The sequence below is a fragment of the Falco punctatus genome (genome assembly GCF_963210335.1).
Source record: "Falco punctatus genome assembly, chromosome: 1".
In the NCBI taxonomy this organism is placed as follows: Eukaryota; Metazoa; Chordata; class Aves; order Falconiformes; family Falconidae; genus Falco; species Falco punctatus.
In genome coordinates, this window is record NC_137580.1 from 93,927,892 (window position 1) to 93,943,522 (window position 15,631).

A 15,631-nucleotide genomic window follows, 5' to 3' on the forward strand; every position below is an offset into this window, starting at 1 on the left:
TGCCCTGGGCATCCCCAAGCATCCCACTGCCCTGGGCGTCTCCAAGCATCCCACTGCCCTGGGTGTCCCCAAGAAACCCACTGCCCTGGGTGTCCTCGAGCATCCCACTGCCCTGGGTGTGCCCGAGCATTTCACTGCCCTGGGCATCTCTGAGCATCCCACTGCCCTGGGTGTCCCCAGTGCCACTGCCGAGGGAGCTGGTGGCAGCCCCAGGTCAGGAAGATCAAGCGACTCATTTCAGCTCCTGCACCAGCTGCCAACATCCTTCTTGCCTTCACAGGTGGCAGATCCCACTCCAGGGCTGGGAGCAGGGCCAGTGACGTGGTCATCCACTGGGGACATGCTGGTCAGGGTCCCCTAGAAGGGCATGGGTGGGCTGTGGGGACCACAGGGATGACTTGGGGAATGTGGGTGCCCTGTAACGCCAGTTCACTTCCCAGTGTCTCAGTCCATCTGCAGCCCTTCCATCACAGGCTGAAAACCAAGAAACTCAACCAGACTGGGCAAATGGTCCCGGGGGTCCGCCCCAGAGCACCCACTGATGTTTCCCTGCCATGGGCGCTGCAGCAGGGCCTCTGAGACCCCGCTCAAGCTCCCTCCTGCCTCCGGGCTTGCTCTCCCCCTCTCCCAAGGCTCCCCTTTGCATGGCTGAGCTCCTGTGCTGAACTGCACAAAATCAGATTAAGGGCAGCAGACAAAGCTCCGTGCAGGAATAAACATGATGTGAGTGGGTCGGGGCTGCCAGAAAGTGGGAAGAGCCCCAGGAGCAGAGTGGCCGCAGCAGGAGCAGAGGCGGCTCAGCCCCACGACCCCTCACAGGTCCCCATCCCACACTGGGCAGCGTGGGGACACAGGGATAAATGCACAGAAGATGAAGATAGAGTCTTTCCGAGTGGCTAAGTCGTTTCTGGGCCCTCCTGACAGCCGGAGAAGATGAAGTGATCTTGTAAGAGTGATGGAGACAGGGACACAACCCTCCGTGCAAACATGCCCTGGCTGAGCCCCGAGGAGGGCAGCTGGGGACACAGCACGGGGACAGTGACCCCAGGGCAGGACACAGTGAGCAGGATCACGTCCTCACACGCTGCAGCAAAGCGCTGCAGGCTCGGCCAAGGCGCTGCTTGGTCGGATGCTTTATCGTTCTCGTTGCAATGGGTCCCGTTACATCCCTGCTCTGGTTTTCCTCCCGCCGCCGGCATCTCAGCCGGGCTGTGGCTGGGGACAGGCTGGGACCAGGCGCCTGGCCAGGCTGGGCGATGCTGGGAAGTGGAGGGACCCCCAGCCCCGGCCCCGGGAGGAGGCGACGACGGGATCGCTGGAGAATCCAGACAGCAAATAATCTGGCTATGAAAAGAGCTGCTGATGCCTCATTAGCAACTTTGAAAAGCATCCGGTGTAAAAAAACGCTCTGCCCTTGTATTTGGTGTTTTCTGCTCATTCCTCCTCTTGTCCTTGATTAATAAGGACATTTGCATGTCAATTGGCTCCTGGCTCCTCCAGAGCTGGAGCTCTGGTCTGTCCCCACCTGAAGCTCCCCCAGTCTGCACCCACTGCCCTGACAGGCCTGGGTGCCAGCGCCGTGGCCCGGCATGGCCCGGCATGGCATGGCACGGCATGGCATGGCACGGCATTGTCCAGCATGGCACAGGGAGCTGGGACCCATACCTACCCTGTGCTCTGCCGTAACTGGCTTCAGCCACCAGCATCCACAGGGCTGGGCCGTGGGGCAGGGAGAGGGGGCAGAGCCATGGGGCTGGCACATGGGACAGGGTCATGGGGCAGGGACACGGGGGTGGGCTCCGGGGCAGGGACGTGGGAGCACAGAACAGGGCTGGGATATACGGCAGGAACATGCAGCTGGGGCACAGGGTTGGGGCATGGCACTGGGACCCATGACAAGGACAGGGAGCTGGGACACAGGGCAGGGACACAGGGCACGCCGGAGAAGCCCCCAGCCCCGCGGTGCCCGGGCTCTGGCGTGCCGCTGTTGTGTGTCGCCCGTCGGCTGTGCAACGCTCCCCTGTCAGAGCGCAAGCGGCTCTGCGACGCCGACTCTGCTGTTTATCGTACAAAGGCATTTACAATTGTTTGAACAAGTTCCCCGCTCCGCGCCTGTGCTCCCCCGGGACTTCATTTTCAAAAACAAATGCATTTGCTGAATGCATATGGAAAAGTGCCTCTCAGTCGGGCAATCCGTCTGGCTGTTTGATGTCTCGTTCCCACATCATGTCATTTTAAAAGGTAACATTTTGTTAATGGAAAACATTTTGTGGCTGTTCCCTCTCTCCCAGCCTCAGCGGATGTGGGACAGGACAGGGGACCGGCCATGTGCCACCGGGGATGACCACGTGCCACCACCATCCTCGCCTGTGCCAGGTGCTCTCACCATGATGGTGGGCTGTCCTGGCCCCGTGCACCCACGCCAGCTCGCCTTGCCAGGTGGCAAGGTGGGTATCTGGGGGGCTGGAGTGGCTGATGGCACCGCTGTCCCTGCAGACCATGGGACCCCTGCACCACACCACTCGGGGAATACTGTCCCCCACCCCTCACCCTGCCTGGCAGGAAAGCAATGGGGGCATAGATTTCCAGCGGGGAGCAGCAGTACAGGGAAGAGAAGGAGGGGGAAGCATGGCCCTGACTGCAGGTGCCACAGGGAGCCATGTCCCCTGGCTGCAGTGTGGAAGGGTGGCTCCAGGGGACACGGTGTCACCAGCACCCTCCCACTGGGTAAGTATGAGCCCCCAGGGTACAGCCAGGGCACCCTGCGGGGGGCAGAGGGGGGCTGCTCCTTTGGTGTCCTACAGAGCTGGGGGGTCCTCACACAGGTTGTTCCCCCCAGAGGCATGGCCAGCCCCCATCTGTACCCCAACCGCTGCTGCCACCACCTGCCAGCCCTTCGGTGATGGTGGGAGCCGGCCCCAGGCACGGAGCCACTGGCCGCGGGGATGGCCGGGTGCCAGCGCTGCCGCCGCTCGGATGATGCTGATTTTAAAAACACGGCGTGTAGCAGAGGGCGATGCTATCCCAGCACAACAAATTCCCCCAGCCCCTGCTAATCGTGAGCGATTGCTTAATTGGCACATTTCTGCCTGGCTGGTGTCTCTGCCAAAGAGGGGGCCTCACCGCTCCTGGCAGCCACAGCCTGAAACCTTCCGTGCCCTCGGCTGGCAGCGCAGGTCACTGCTGCCTGGCCTTGGTCACATCACTTAGCCTTGGAAGGGTCCCCATGCCGGTGTCACCACTCCTTGCCCGCCCTATCCCCTGGATCCACTTTTCCTTGGGCACATGTGATGCCAGAGAGCCGGCAGCGGGGCTGGGCATGCCGGTGGCCAGATGCCGGCTGGGCTGCGGATGCCATGCATGGGGGTGATGCTGGCGCGAGCCCCCGTTTGTGTCGTTCCCAACCTGCCACTGTGAATCAAAGGATCTGCCACGCACGCTGCAGCCCTTTCTTCTCATATCACTCACACCACTTCCATGCTACATTGTGACAATGGGGTATAATTAAGGTGTCAGCATATCATTTAGCCTTTTCAATATAAAACCAGGAGACAGGCTGGGAAATCTGTAGTCTTCTTTAATGAGGAATGCAGGGGAAAAAATAGGAGAGGAAGAGGAGATAGTGGCTTGGCAAGGGCAAGACAAAAGGCCCCTCCACGGTGCAGGGCTTGGGAGCACGCAGTGCCACCACTGGGCACTGCCGCAGCCCCGATCCACTGCCACGGGTGCCTTTGCTCCACTGGGGCCACCCAGCCCTGTGGCCAGAGGGCAAGGGGAGAGGGGACCTTGCCAGGGTCAGGCACCCCCAGGGCTCTGGCAGCATCCCTGGGGTGGCTGCATCACCTGGAGAAAGGGGGCTGGCAGTGCCATTCAGGGCACCGGTGGCTCCCGATGCAGGGCACCGGTGATTCCCAGCAGCTCCCACCTGGAAGTCATGTTCAAATGCTGCTCCCAGCCCGCGGGGGTCCTGCAGAGACAAGGGGGACATGCAACAAGATCATGGCACGAACAAGTGCGACCAGCTCTGTGACAAGGAACAACCACGAGCTCCTGCTGGTGCCAGTGCAGTATCAGGTTTAATCAGTGCTGGATCCACCACGTTGCCGACAGTTTGCACAACCACCATCCTGGCCCCATGAGTATTTTTCCCAAATCCCAGCAGTCATTACACAGGGTGAGCCCAGCTGCATCACCGTGCCGAAAGCAGGGTGCCCTGGCTCCCCCGCACCATCCTGCGGGCACCACCCCATCCCAGGGGCTGGCTGCAATTCAGAGGGCTGGGAGCAAGTTCAACACCATCAATAATCCCGTGATGGCTATAGAAAGCCCTTTCCCGAGAAATAAATTCTTGCTGCATCAAAAGCAAGCTACAAATCAATGCGCGAGTCACCCATTCCTAATGAAGAGAACCCATCTCGCTACAGTGGGAAGTGCTACCCGGGTGTGGGGGGGATGTGGGGCCGGGGCTGTGCCCCCACACTCGCCCCACAGCCGTGAGCATCACCTCCCTTCGTAAGCCAGGTATCAAAAGCAATGATGGGGTGAAATGAGAGCAGGATGAAACCCAGCCAGCACAGTGGCCACGTGCCAGCCCTCGGAGCCATAGGCTGGAAGACCTGGCTTGCAAACTCTTCGTCCTGCTACTAGCTGGAGCTGGGGGTGGTTAGGGGATTTTTAATTTTTATTTATTTCTCTTGCATAACGATCCTTGTCAACTTTTCTATAGGGTGCATCCCTGCATGGGCGGCTGGGCCCCCTCCGGCCCCCGGCTGTGGTTCAAAGCGGGGCTGCGGGGCTGCCGCCACCGCCGTGGCCCCCACACCCTCCTGCCTCCATCCCGGCCTTTGTCTGTGCCGGCTCCGGCTTTCAGGGCAGTTTCGGGAGATGGATGTGCGGCCCCGCCGAGCAGACATGTTCCAGGCGAGATCCTGGGAAGAGGTTTCCTTAGCAACAATAATGAAGTGAGAGCGAGAGAAAAGCTCTCCCAGCTCCTCACCCTCCTCCGGGGACTCCTGAGCAGGTTTGGGTACCCCCGATAGCACAAGCGCCGGGACTGAGTGCCAGTGTGGGAGCAGAGCCGCCACCGTGGGTCCCAGTGGCAGGATTGGGCCAGGGGGGTCTGAGCTTTGCTGCCCAGTGTGTGCCAGTGCCACGTGTCCCGGGCAGCCAAACCGCAGTGGCCTCAGCACCACCTGAGCATCTCTGACCACGGAGCAGCTCTCGGCTCCCAAATCTCCAAGCTGTGTCAGCTCAGGAGGATGGAGATGTGCTGTGCACAGGGCCGGGGAGGAGCTGCGTGCACAAAAGCAGCTCCAGCATCCCAGCTCTGGCAGGAAACACCAAAATGTGATGGGTGACCCTGTCCCCCAGCAATACCTGGTGGCATGACCCTCCCAGCAGCTCCTGGAGGGATGCTTGGGGAAGGGGTATGTGCTGGAGCATCCTGCCAGACTCAGGGTCTCCAAGCATCCCTCACCAGTGGCCACCAGCACGGGACCAGTGGCTGTGCCGGTGGGTGCCACAGCGGTACCCAAGCGAGGATGATGGTGGGACAGGCGCTCCCCACGGCAGCCCCGGCAGCGCCTGCCAGCAGCACACCACGCCGCCTGTAATTGCTAATCTGAGTTTTTAATTATCTCATTTGAATTGTATTTCTCCCCTTTCACCTCTCCTTTAATGAAATCACAGGTGGGCCGCCCACTGATGAGATGAATTGGTGGCGGCGGGGGTGCACAGGGGGGCCGGGGCTTCATGCAAATCCCCTCCGTTGAGTTGGGGTGGTTCAATGGGGCTCAGCCAGGGGCTGCTGCACCCCAATACTTAGCCTTGCAGGGAATTCAATCAGCACCTTGTTAGTGCCGCGCTATCTCCATCCCCCACCCCCACTCCCTGCAGCACCCCCAGCTTTTGGGGGAAAATCCAACCTCTTCGGGCTCTTGCTCAGTTTGGCATTGCCAGGCTGGTGTCCATCCTCCGGGAAACTTCTGCTAAAGCAAGGGACAGGGGGTGGCTCTGCAGGGACACCCCTTGCCCTGTGCCCTGGGTCCAGTGGAACCCCCCAGATCCAACTGGGATCTTTCCCCCCACTTCGTCTGCGGCAGTTTTCCAACGTCACCGCGGAGTGGTGGCAATGCCCCCTCCTCCCAAGCTCCGCCGGCTCGCCGGGCGATGGCACTGTGCCTCGAATCACAATTACAGTAAATAAATCCTATTAGAAGGACTTTTACTACCGCATGCGCCTCATTACAATATGCCCAAACCCCCGGCTCCTGGGATCACCATTGTAATGAGGCCGCGATGGATGGATGCTGGAAAATTAATGCTTATACAAGTTAATTTGTTTTTATTAGCACGCGTCGGCTGGCAGAGGGGATGGGGGGGTGCCACCCCGCTGGAGTGACGCAGGGATGGGGACCCCTCCGTGGCCGTTGCTGTGAGAGCAGCATCCAGGCAGCGAGCTGGACCACTGCATGCCATCGTCCCCCCCTGCCACTGCCCGGCTGCCCTGGGCCGTGGGGACTCCCCTGTCCCACCCCGGGGTGGGACGGGCATCCTTCCGGCAGATGGTGGCGAGGAATGGTATGTCGGACGAGGTCATGTCTCATTAATAAAGGCTAATTAAGAGGAAACCATCAAAAAGAGGGGATGGATTCACACTAAATAATCCACGCCAGTGCTAGCCGGTAATTAACTCGTTAGGGCTGTGACAGCTCCTATGGCCCGTGCGGCACCAGGACGGTCACCAGGAACATCCCCATCCCTGTCCCCTGCCCCGCAGCTACCAAATGTCCCCTCGCCCAGCCCTGCGGCACACATATTGACAGCCATACCTGCGGGGACAGCTGGGCCTTCCTCTGGCTTGGAAAATATAGATCACACCGTTAATAATACATACATTTATTAAAATTAAACCAGCAGCAGATATTACATCCAGCAGCACTAAATTATGGATAGACCTCATCCCCAACCTTTGTTTTTAATTAAAAAGCCCCTTTCAGTAATTCCATTACAGCAGCAGCTTATGTTTTCTTTCTCTTCCCCTCTTTCAAGCGCCAATCTGGCAGCGTTTGGGTTGCGCTGATGAAACGTCTTTGAAGTTTCATGAATTGCTGATGTAATTGAATAAAAATAATATTTAGGGGGGAGAGAGGAGGGGAGGAGAGAGAGACTTTTCTCTAAACCTAAATCCTAATGAAATCACCTTACCACGCCGGGTAGAGTGACAGCGAGACGCTGGATTTGTGCATATTCCCGTAATCCTAAACCCATTAGCCGGGAGGCTCCATGCGAACCACATGTTGCGGATTACGGATGGAAAAAAGGCTCCAGCAAAAACCTGAATTCCCTTTAATTGCTGTGGGGATGCGCAAAGACGTGGGACCCCCCCCCGATGGTGGGAGATGTGGGGCTCAGAGCCCTCCACCTCCTCGTGGCCGCACTAACGAGCCCCTCGCAAGCACTTCGTTAGCACTTTCCTGGGGAATCAGCTGGCCTGCAATTAAGGTGGAGGGCTTTTCAATTATTTTTGCAGCATGCCGTTATTAATGGAAATATTGATTTTGCATAAGTGCATCTTTCCACCCCTTAAAAGAAGATTATCTTAAAAGAAGGTGGAAGGCAGCAGCGGGCACCAGTGTAACCGGGAGCACCGTCACTGTCCCCGACACCCCTTGGCAGCACCGCGCCGCCTTCCCTCACCTGCTTATTAAAGGTTGATGGAATCCAGGGGCACCCACGCTCTGAGGATGCTCCTGCTCGTGGGGAATGTGTCAGGGGGGTTTGGCTGGGTTCCCCCATTGCAGCTTCCACCTTGCGAGGTGACAGCCCAGCGCCTCCCTGGCCTCCTGCTCCTTCGTTGTAATCGCCCTTAATGTATTGTACTGGCCGCTGTTAACCAAATGATAATTGCAACATCGATCTTGCAAATAAATCACCGCAGGAAACCCAGGCAGCTGCATCTCAGCATGGAGGTGAAGGGCAGTTCAGCCCTGTGCCGGCAGTGGGGCTGGCACAGCCACGATGCCGTCAGGGCCCCGGCTGTGCCCTGTGCTGGGCTGTGCCGGCTGCCCCTGTGCAGGGATGCCTGGCTGGAGGCGATGCTCGGGCAGGACCTGGTGCTCCAGCAGGCACCGGTGGCTCCAGCTGGCACAGAGCAGAGCCCGGGCACTGCAGCACATCCCACGAGTCCCTGTACCGGGAAGGGGACCACGCTCGCTGGGACCAGGACGACAAACTTGCCTTTCCTTTCTTCTCTCTCTCCTAATTTCTTTCTTCCCAATTTAAACTCCTCTCCAGGATAATGCAATAAAGACATGAAGCACCTAATTTTCATTGGGGGACAACAGACGCAATGGTATATTTACCCAGTCATACCATTATGAAATCCTACAATTAAGGCTTCAATCAGATAAATGCAATTACATAATACGATCTTATACGATATAATTAAAAACATCTGCAATCAAACTGAAGCCGATGGTACAGTAATCCTTAATCACAAATTACCCACCAGCAGCTCCAGTAGAGAGGCTCCATCCCGGAATCTGGTAGGATGCAGTGGCAGAGTCACGGTCCCCCCTGGGCACAGCCACCGCAGGAGGATGACAGGAGACCACGGGTGGCCGTAGGGAGCTGGCAGGATCCTCTAGGCCAGCTCATCCCATCCCAGCCTTGCCGTGCCCCAAAATTCATCCCACCTCCCATTTAATCCCATGAGCCCAGAGCCACCAGGGCTTGAAGTTCCCTGTTCCCCACCTCAGACCCAGACTGAAACCCCACCGGTGGTGGCCTGGGACACCAGCTCGGCAGGCACCATGTCACAGAGAAGATCACCTGGGGGTGTCCTCAGCCCTGCCGGAGGCTCAGGCTGGCAGCACCACGCCTGCACAGCGACTGGGGATGCTCCCTGGGATGTGCAGGTGGGAATGGGCTGGGCATCCTGTGATGGTTTTGGTTGCCCTGGCCACGCCAGCACCAGCAGCCTGGTGTTAGTGCCAGGATGGGCTGAGCCCCACTGGAGTGGGGCAGGATAGTGGCAGGGCTGCATGCCTGGCCCTGGCTGTGTCCCTGTGCTGCTGGCTGGCACCAAATGAAGACAAATGGGCTGGGTGACACATCAGCATCCATTAACAGAAGAGCCATGCTGGGGAGTGCTGGAGAGACACGCCAGCACTGGCAGGAGCAGTGGCAGCTCCCGGCCTGGTGTGCAGAGCACCGCAGCCCCAGGCCTGGCACCCCCTCTGTGGGGTCCAGGGATGCTGGAGGGCTCAGCTCCCACACCAACACCTCGGCTCTGCCCACAGCTGGAGCCCGCCCGGGGCTGTTGGCAGGGGCAGTGGGAGCTGGTTGGGGTCCCATCCCCTTCGCTCACACCTTGGCAGCAGCATCACCCCTAAGTTTTCCTTTTGGAGGTTGAAGCAAGTGTCAGCCCAGTCTGTTTCGGGGCACAGCACACCTCTCCCCCCCTGGCAAGCTGTGGGAAGCCCACGTGTTTCTGGCAGATGTGCACACCACGAGGGGAGGTGGGGATGAACGGAGCCCACCACGGGAGGAGAGACAGAAGCAGGGTTTTAAAAAGCCCACAGAGTGAGCGTTGCTTTTTTGGCCCTTGCATTGGAACAGCCCCCCGTGCGAGACGATGCCCATGGCTGTGTCTGAGCAGCCATGCCAGCTCCCCTCCGCTCCCGGCCCCGTGCTGGCAGTGGGCTGGGGGCAGCTGGAGGGGCTGCATGGCCCCAGCAGCACGGACCTGCCACAGGTGCCCCCTACCACTCCTCTGTACCCAGCTGGATGTTAGTCCTGTTATTTAAAACAAAAAAACAAAAAAAAAAAAAAAAAAAGAAAGATGGAGAGAGAGCATTATAGCTGTTCCTGCCTGACTGCAGCGTCAGGGACAGGGCACTTCCCATCTCCTGCCACGCTGCCCTGGCTCTGCTCCTGTGGCACCAGGCACTGGAGCTCCCTGCTCCACCGCCCGCCCCAGCTCCTGCCCTCTGCACCCCACCTCTCGCAGGGAGATGTTTTCAGGGGTGCAGATATGCCCCCCCCCCAAGTACCTGCCACCCCATTTCCCAAGTGGCTCAGGCATCCCCAGGGCAGACCGTGGCACTTCCCAGTGTGCCCACACCGGCCGTTGGCAGCCGATATTCAGCTGATGCAGTGCCTGTGCCGCAGCTGGCCGGGGGGGTCAGGAGGAGCCGTGGGGTGAGGTAGGAGCACCGACCCTGCCAACCTTTTCCACCCCCTGACCTTTCCCGAGCCCCTCTCGGAAATGCCATGGAGCTCCTTGACCAGCCGGAATAAATGTCAGGGAAGGTGCATTGAATATTTCCAGGCGCTGCGCCGGGTGCTTGCAGGTGGGTTCCCGCAGTGCCACGGGCATCTCCAATGGGTGAGCGGTGCAGCCTGTCCCCATCCTTGTCCCTGTGCCACCCCGGTGCAGGGCTGAGCCGGGTGTGCTGCCGGGATGATCCGTGCTCGGCTGGCTGCGAGCGTTTAAGCAGAATTGAGTGTGTGTTCAGGCACTTTCAAACACAAGTAATCTTCATCTGGGAGACGGAAAGTGAAATATGTTATTGCCGGCCGCAGTAAATTACCCGTGCCAGCCCTCGCGTATAAAACATCGCAGTTGCTGGCCAGTGCACTCACTCACCCGCGCTGCGCTGGCTGCCACCCCCCATAAATTACAAAATAAATGGCTGGTGGTCAGCCCTGACGTGGCACTGGAGCTTGCGTGGCCACTCCGGCACCGGCACCCAGCCCAGCACCGGCCCTAGCACTGCACAGGCAGGTCCCGCTGGGGCAGGCAGGGTCCCGGTGTTGGGGGATGGTTTCCCCCTGGGAAGCACCAGGTCCTGACAGCATGGCCAGCACGAACTGGAGATGGACCAGCAGCAGCACCGCCATCGGCTCCCCGCACCCGCAGAGCTGTGGTGCCGGCACTGAGCAGCAGCACAGCGTGGCGGCTGGTTCATCTCCTCTTCTCCAGGACAGGGTCCCGCGTTGGGGCATCCTCAGCATCGTGGCGATGGGGCGCGTGTGCGCAGCTTCGTCAAGGCTAATGAGCCGCAGTGGCAGAGGCGACAGAAGCACCCGAGGAAGGCGGGAGGCGAGCAAGCAGCTCCAGCTCTTTTTTTTTTTTTTTTTTTTTTTTTTTTTTTTCTGGGAAAGGCCTTTGGAAAGCCAAAGCCAAACCCGTAAAATAAATAAAATAAATTCCTGCAACTTTAACAATCATTGTGTTGGATTTGGGAGATGTTATTCCTCGTGACAGACAAGGGCAATTATCTGCTATCCGCCAGCAGTTTTAGCCTAATTTCATTACTGCTGTGCAATTCTTCCCGAGCCGCTAGTCTATCACTGTCTCACAGAAAGGATTAGCCGGCACTTTCTTCATCTTCAAATGAATTTTAGCTGTCATGCCCTTGATGAATAGAAGAGGGAGGACTGCTAACCCACGCGAGCGAGCGTGGCAGCCCGGCTGTACCACAAGCACCCGCATCAGCGCTGGGACTGGTGCTCACCACTGAGCATCACCTGTGCCGGGCACACCGGAGTCACCGGGAGCAGCAGACGGGGCTGCTGGCACGCTGCGGTGAGCAGGGCTTCCCTCCGCGCTCACCTGCTGCGTGCAGGAGGAAGAATCAGCCGCGGGGTTTTCTTTGAAGGGTACATGTGGGAAGTGGGCAGAGCTCGAAGCCGGTGCCCGGGCGCAGCCTTTCTCCCGGCATCCAGGAGGAATTAAAATGACAGCATCTGTAATGCAAGGAAATAATGAACACGCCATCTTCCTCCCTCTCCAGAAGATGCTTATCTGTCAGTCTGGGCCACTGAGGAATAGAGAAAAGCAATTTAAACTTCAAAGCTGAAACTGCAAAGGATGTTGCAGGGAGAAATGTCCGGGCGACGGTGTCCCACAGGGATCTGCCACTGTCCCGGAGCAGATGGGTGAACTGATGGTTCGCTCTCCTGGCCGAGCTGGAACAAGGCGTATGGAGCCTGGCTCGATGGCCCCATGCCCGAGCACTGAGGGGATGTGCTGAGGGGTCTGGTCCCCACCAAAGCCTCTTCCCCAAACAGCGAAGGAAACTGCTGAGCTCATCAGCGTGGTGAGCTCAGATGCACCCCAGGATGCCCGGGGCAGGACGGCGGGAGCAGGTCCCAGACACCATCCCAGGATGCAGGATGTCACCTTGCACAAATGAGAGGCTCCGGAGCGAAGTGCCAGCACTGGGGGCTGGTGGCAGCCCAGGGACTCCGTTATTTTTGTAAATGTTAATTCCCAACCGGCGCATCGTCCCAGCAGAATACGTTAGCACCTTTAATGTAATTTCCTACTCTCTCTGAAATATCATTTTAATACTACCCAGCCACACCGTATACCTGCTCCCTAATAAACCTCTGCGACTTTAATGAACTAAATAGCAAATTACTTTTTTATTCAAGAATGAAATTTCATCATATTCATAATTCATATTTTATTTCAGACATCTGCTGCTGATTACATTACATTTAACTAAAATTAGATGATGCTCAGAATGTAATTAAGCCCCTGCCAAATTCTCTGGCCCACCAATACCAGCCTCGCTCAGCGGGGGCCGCTTGGAACCTAATATGTAATTAGGAGCTATTTTCTAGCTGTTTTTAAAGTCTGAAAATTAGCTGCCTTTATTAATCACACAGACAAATATAAAGCGGAGCCAACGCTTGCTGAAATTTCTAAAAAGGATTTTTTTTTAATTATACACCACATAGCCCTGAGACTCATTTTGAATGTTGATTTGTTGTGCACTGACATTTTGACAACTAGTTCTCAATTTGTCTGTCGTAGTTAGGCAACAACAAAGCAGACGGTAATACTTAACTTTCAAAACCTTCAGCGTGCCGGGAGGGAAGAGGGAAGGGAGAGATGGGGGGGCGGGGACACACGACACGGGCTCCCCGTGGGCACTCGCCTCGCTGGGGTGCAGCTGGGTACCCCGCATGCTTGGTGCTGAGCCCCTGGGAAGGAGGAAGCCCAGAAATCCCCAGTGCCAGGGCAGCAGAGGGCACAGGGAGCAGACAACGGCAGATGTCAGATCTGCAAATCCTCCTTGAAATGGCACTGGGGGGTCCCGGCTCACCCAGGAGCCCCTGGGGACACAGGGCAGCACCCAGCTGGGGCACCCCCAGGTGCCACAAGCCCTCCAGGCTCCCCGCACAGAGTCAAGCACACAAGACACAGTGCTGAGCCCCTGCTAGCTGTGCAAGGGGGGTGTCCCCTGGGTCCAAGAGGGACCCCAGGAACAGCGGGGAGCCCCGAGGGTCCCAAGCAGCCCCCTGCCCACTCTGTGGCTGCATGCTGACATTTCCTCTCTCTCATTGACCCTTTTTCTCTTCTCTCTGTTATCTCAAATAATGTCACTGCCTCTTCTGCATCTATTCACCGGAGCAGAAAGAAGCTACTGCTGACACGGATTTAAGAAAAAAAAAAATAATACCATCTGTGCCTGGCAGGGGATGGGCAGCAAGTGGTGCAGTGTCAGGTCAGGGAGAGACTCACTGGGTGGGGGGACAAGAGCGCTCCTGGGGAGATGAGAGACACCCCAGCACTGCCCACTCACTGCGGCAGTGTGGCCCCGTGCACTGGCAGCATCTGCCAGCAGCGAAGGAAAAGGAAGATTTTGGAAGGATTTTTTGTTGTTGTTTTGTTCAGGGGATTTTTGTCTGTATTAAAAAAAAAATAAAAATAAAATAGTGTTTTCCTTCTTGCTGACAAGAAACACCAGTGTCCCACAGCAGAGGAAAGCCCCCCCATCTCCCCTGGCCAGGCTCCCCGCAGCCCCATGCTCACCTACACCATCCTGGCCACATGCTCCCCGATGCCTCGATGCATCTTTTCCTTTTATTTTTTTTTTTTTTTGCGAAAGGATGGAGCACAGCTTCCCCTCCCCTTTCCCGCGCTGGCTATTAGAGGCAAATCCAGGCTCGTTAGTCTTTCTGCAAAGCTCATAATGTGAAAAATGAAGCTCAAGAAAAATTAGCCAAATTACCAGGCTAATCCTTCAGCAGCAATCGCTACGCCGCTGCACATCCGTAAAACAAGACCAGAGAGAGCAGCCGGGGCAGCGCAGCCAGGAAAGCACTCGTGTTTGTGGTGTGGCCGGGGAAAGGAGGGGATGACTCCGTGGGGAGAACATGCTCACTGGGCTTAAATGGTGCTTCCCTTTTGTTCCTAAAACCGCCAGTTCAGGGAGAGACAGGGCTGTGCCTCCTTCTGCACCCATTGCTCCCCCATGGGGCACGAGGGTCCTGGGGGAGCAGCCGCTCCCGCTGCCCGCAGCTGCCTGAGGTGCAGGGATGGGGTGTCCTGTATCCCCCCCATCCCCGCTGCAAGGCAGGCGTGCAAAGCTCAAGGAATCACAGGAGGTGGTTCCTGTGTGAAAGCTGGGGTCAGGTACGTGCCAGATGTCCCTCTGGTTATCACAGTGGTTGTAGCGAGGCTCCTGTGAAGCCTCTGATGGAGCCAAGCAGGGAGGAATACGGGGAGGAGGGAGCTCACAGATGGATGTGAAATCTGTGCTTACTTCTAACAAACTGGGACTGGCTCCAGCTGCTGACTCCGGCAGTTCTGGTCCCTGTGGCACAGGGAAGGCAGAGCTCAGCTCTGGCAAAGCCCCGGCGTCGGGGCAGGCAGCACCCTGCACGGCAGCGCTCTGGCTGCCCTTATCACCCTGGCCCGCGGGCAGCGCCGGGCAGTGCCCTTCCTGCAGCGGAGTGTCACAGCCCCCAGCCCTGGGTCACCCTCCTGCGCCAAGGATGGGGCAGTTGCTGCCACAAAACCTCACCCAGCTTGGGAACATCGCCCACCTCCGCTTTGGCTGGGAGCAGAGCGGGACGAACAGAGGCAGGAGGAAACCTCTGGGGGTGGCCAGAGCCTTCCCAGGAAGGGCAGCTTGCACCCACGGAGGATGCTGCACCCCTGCACCCCACCACAATCCAGATGACTCGCGCGTCTCAGCTGCCAGGCTCAGCCACCGTCTTTCTCCGTGACGGTTCATCACACCCACAAATGAACCAAAGGCTGGCAAGAGAAGGCTGGAAGTTTGCAGGCAAAAGCATCCCTGGTCACAGGATCCTGCAGCACCCAAGGCCTCCACCTTCTGCCCTGACACAGCTGGAAGAAAACCAAAGCAGGGACAGCATACTCAAACGCTCCACTGGCAGCTCAGCAACAGGAGGCCCCTGCACCAACCTGACTTGGTCAGGTGGTCTGTTTCAATCACCCATTTTAATGACGATTTACACCAGCAAATCAAAATTTTTATTCTGTTCTTTCCCTCCATATTCCTCCAGCACTTGTACTGTGACTGTGAGGCCATCTTCCAAGGAAAGCAGCTAATGAGGATCAACCCCAGACACATTGTTTTGAAGCAAAGTTTCTTCACACTGAATTTGGCATTTCTTTGTGCGAACCGCCAGCAACTACAGACACATTTAAGCGTTTACAGAGTCAACACGCTTCCAGATACTCACATTGATTACACTGTATTAGAAAATGGTAAATTATTTATCAGGCTTTCTGACTTGTGATTAGCGTAAAGCCTTTCTTGGATGCAAATTGGAATTGTAATTAGACATGTAGAAACCCAGC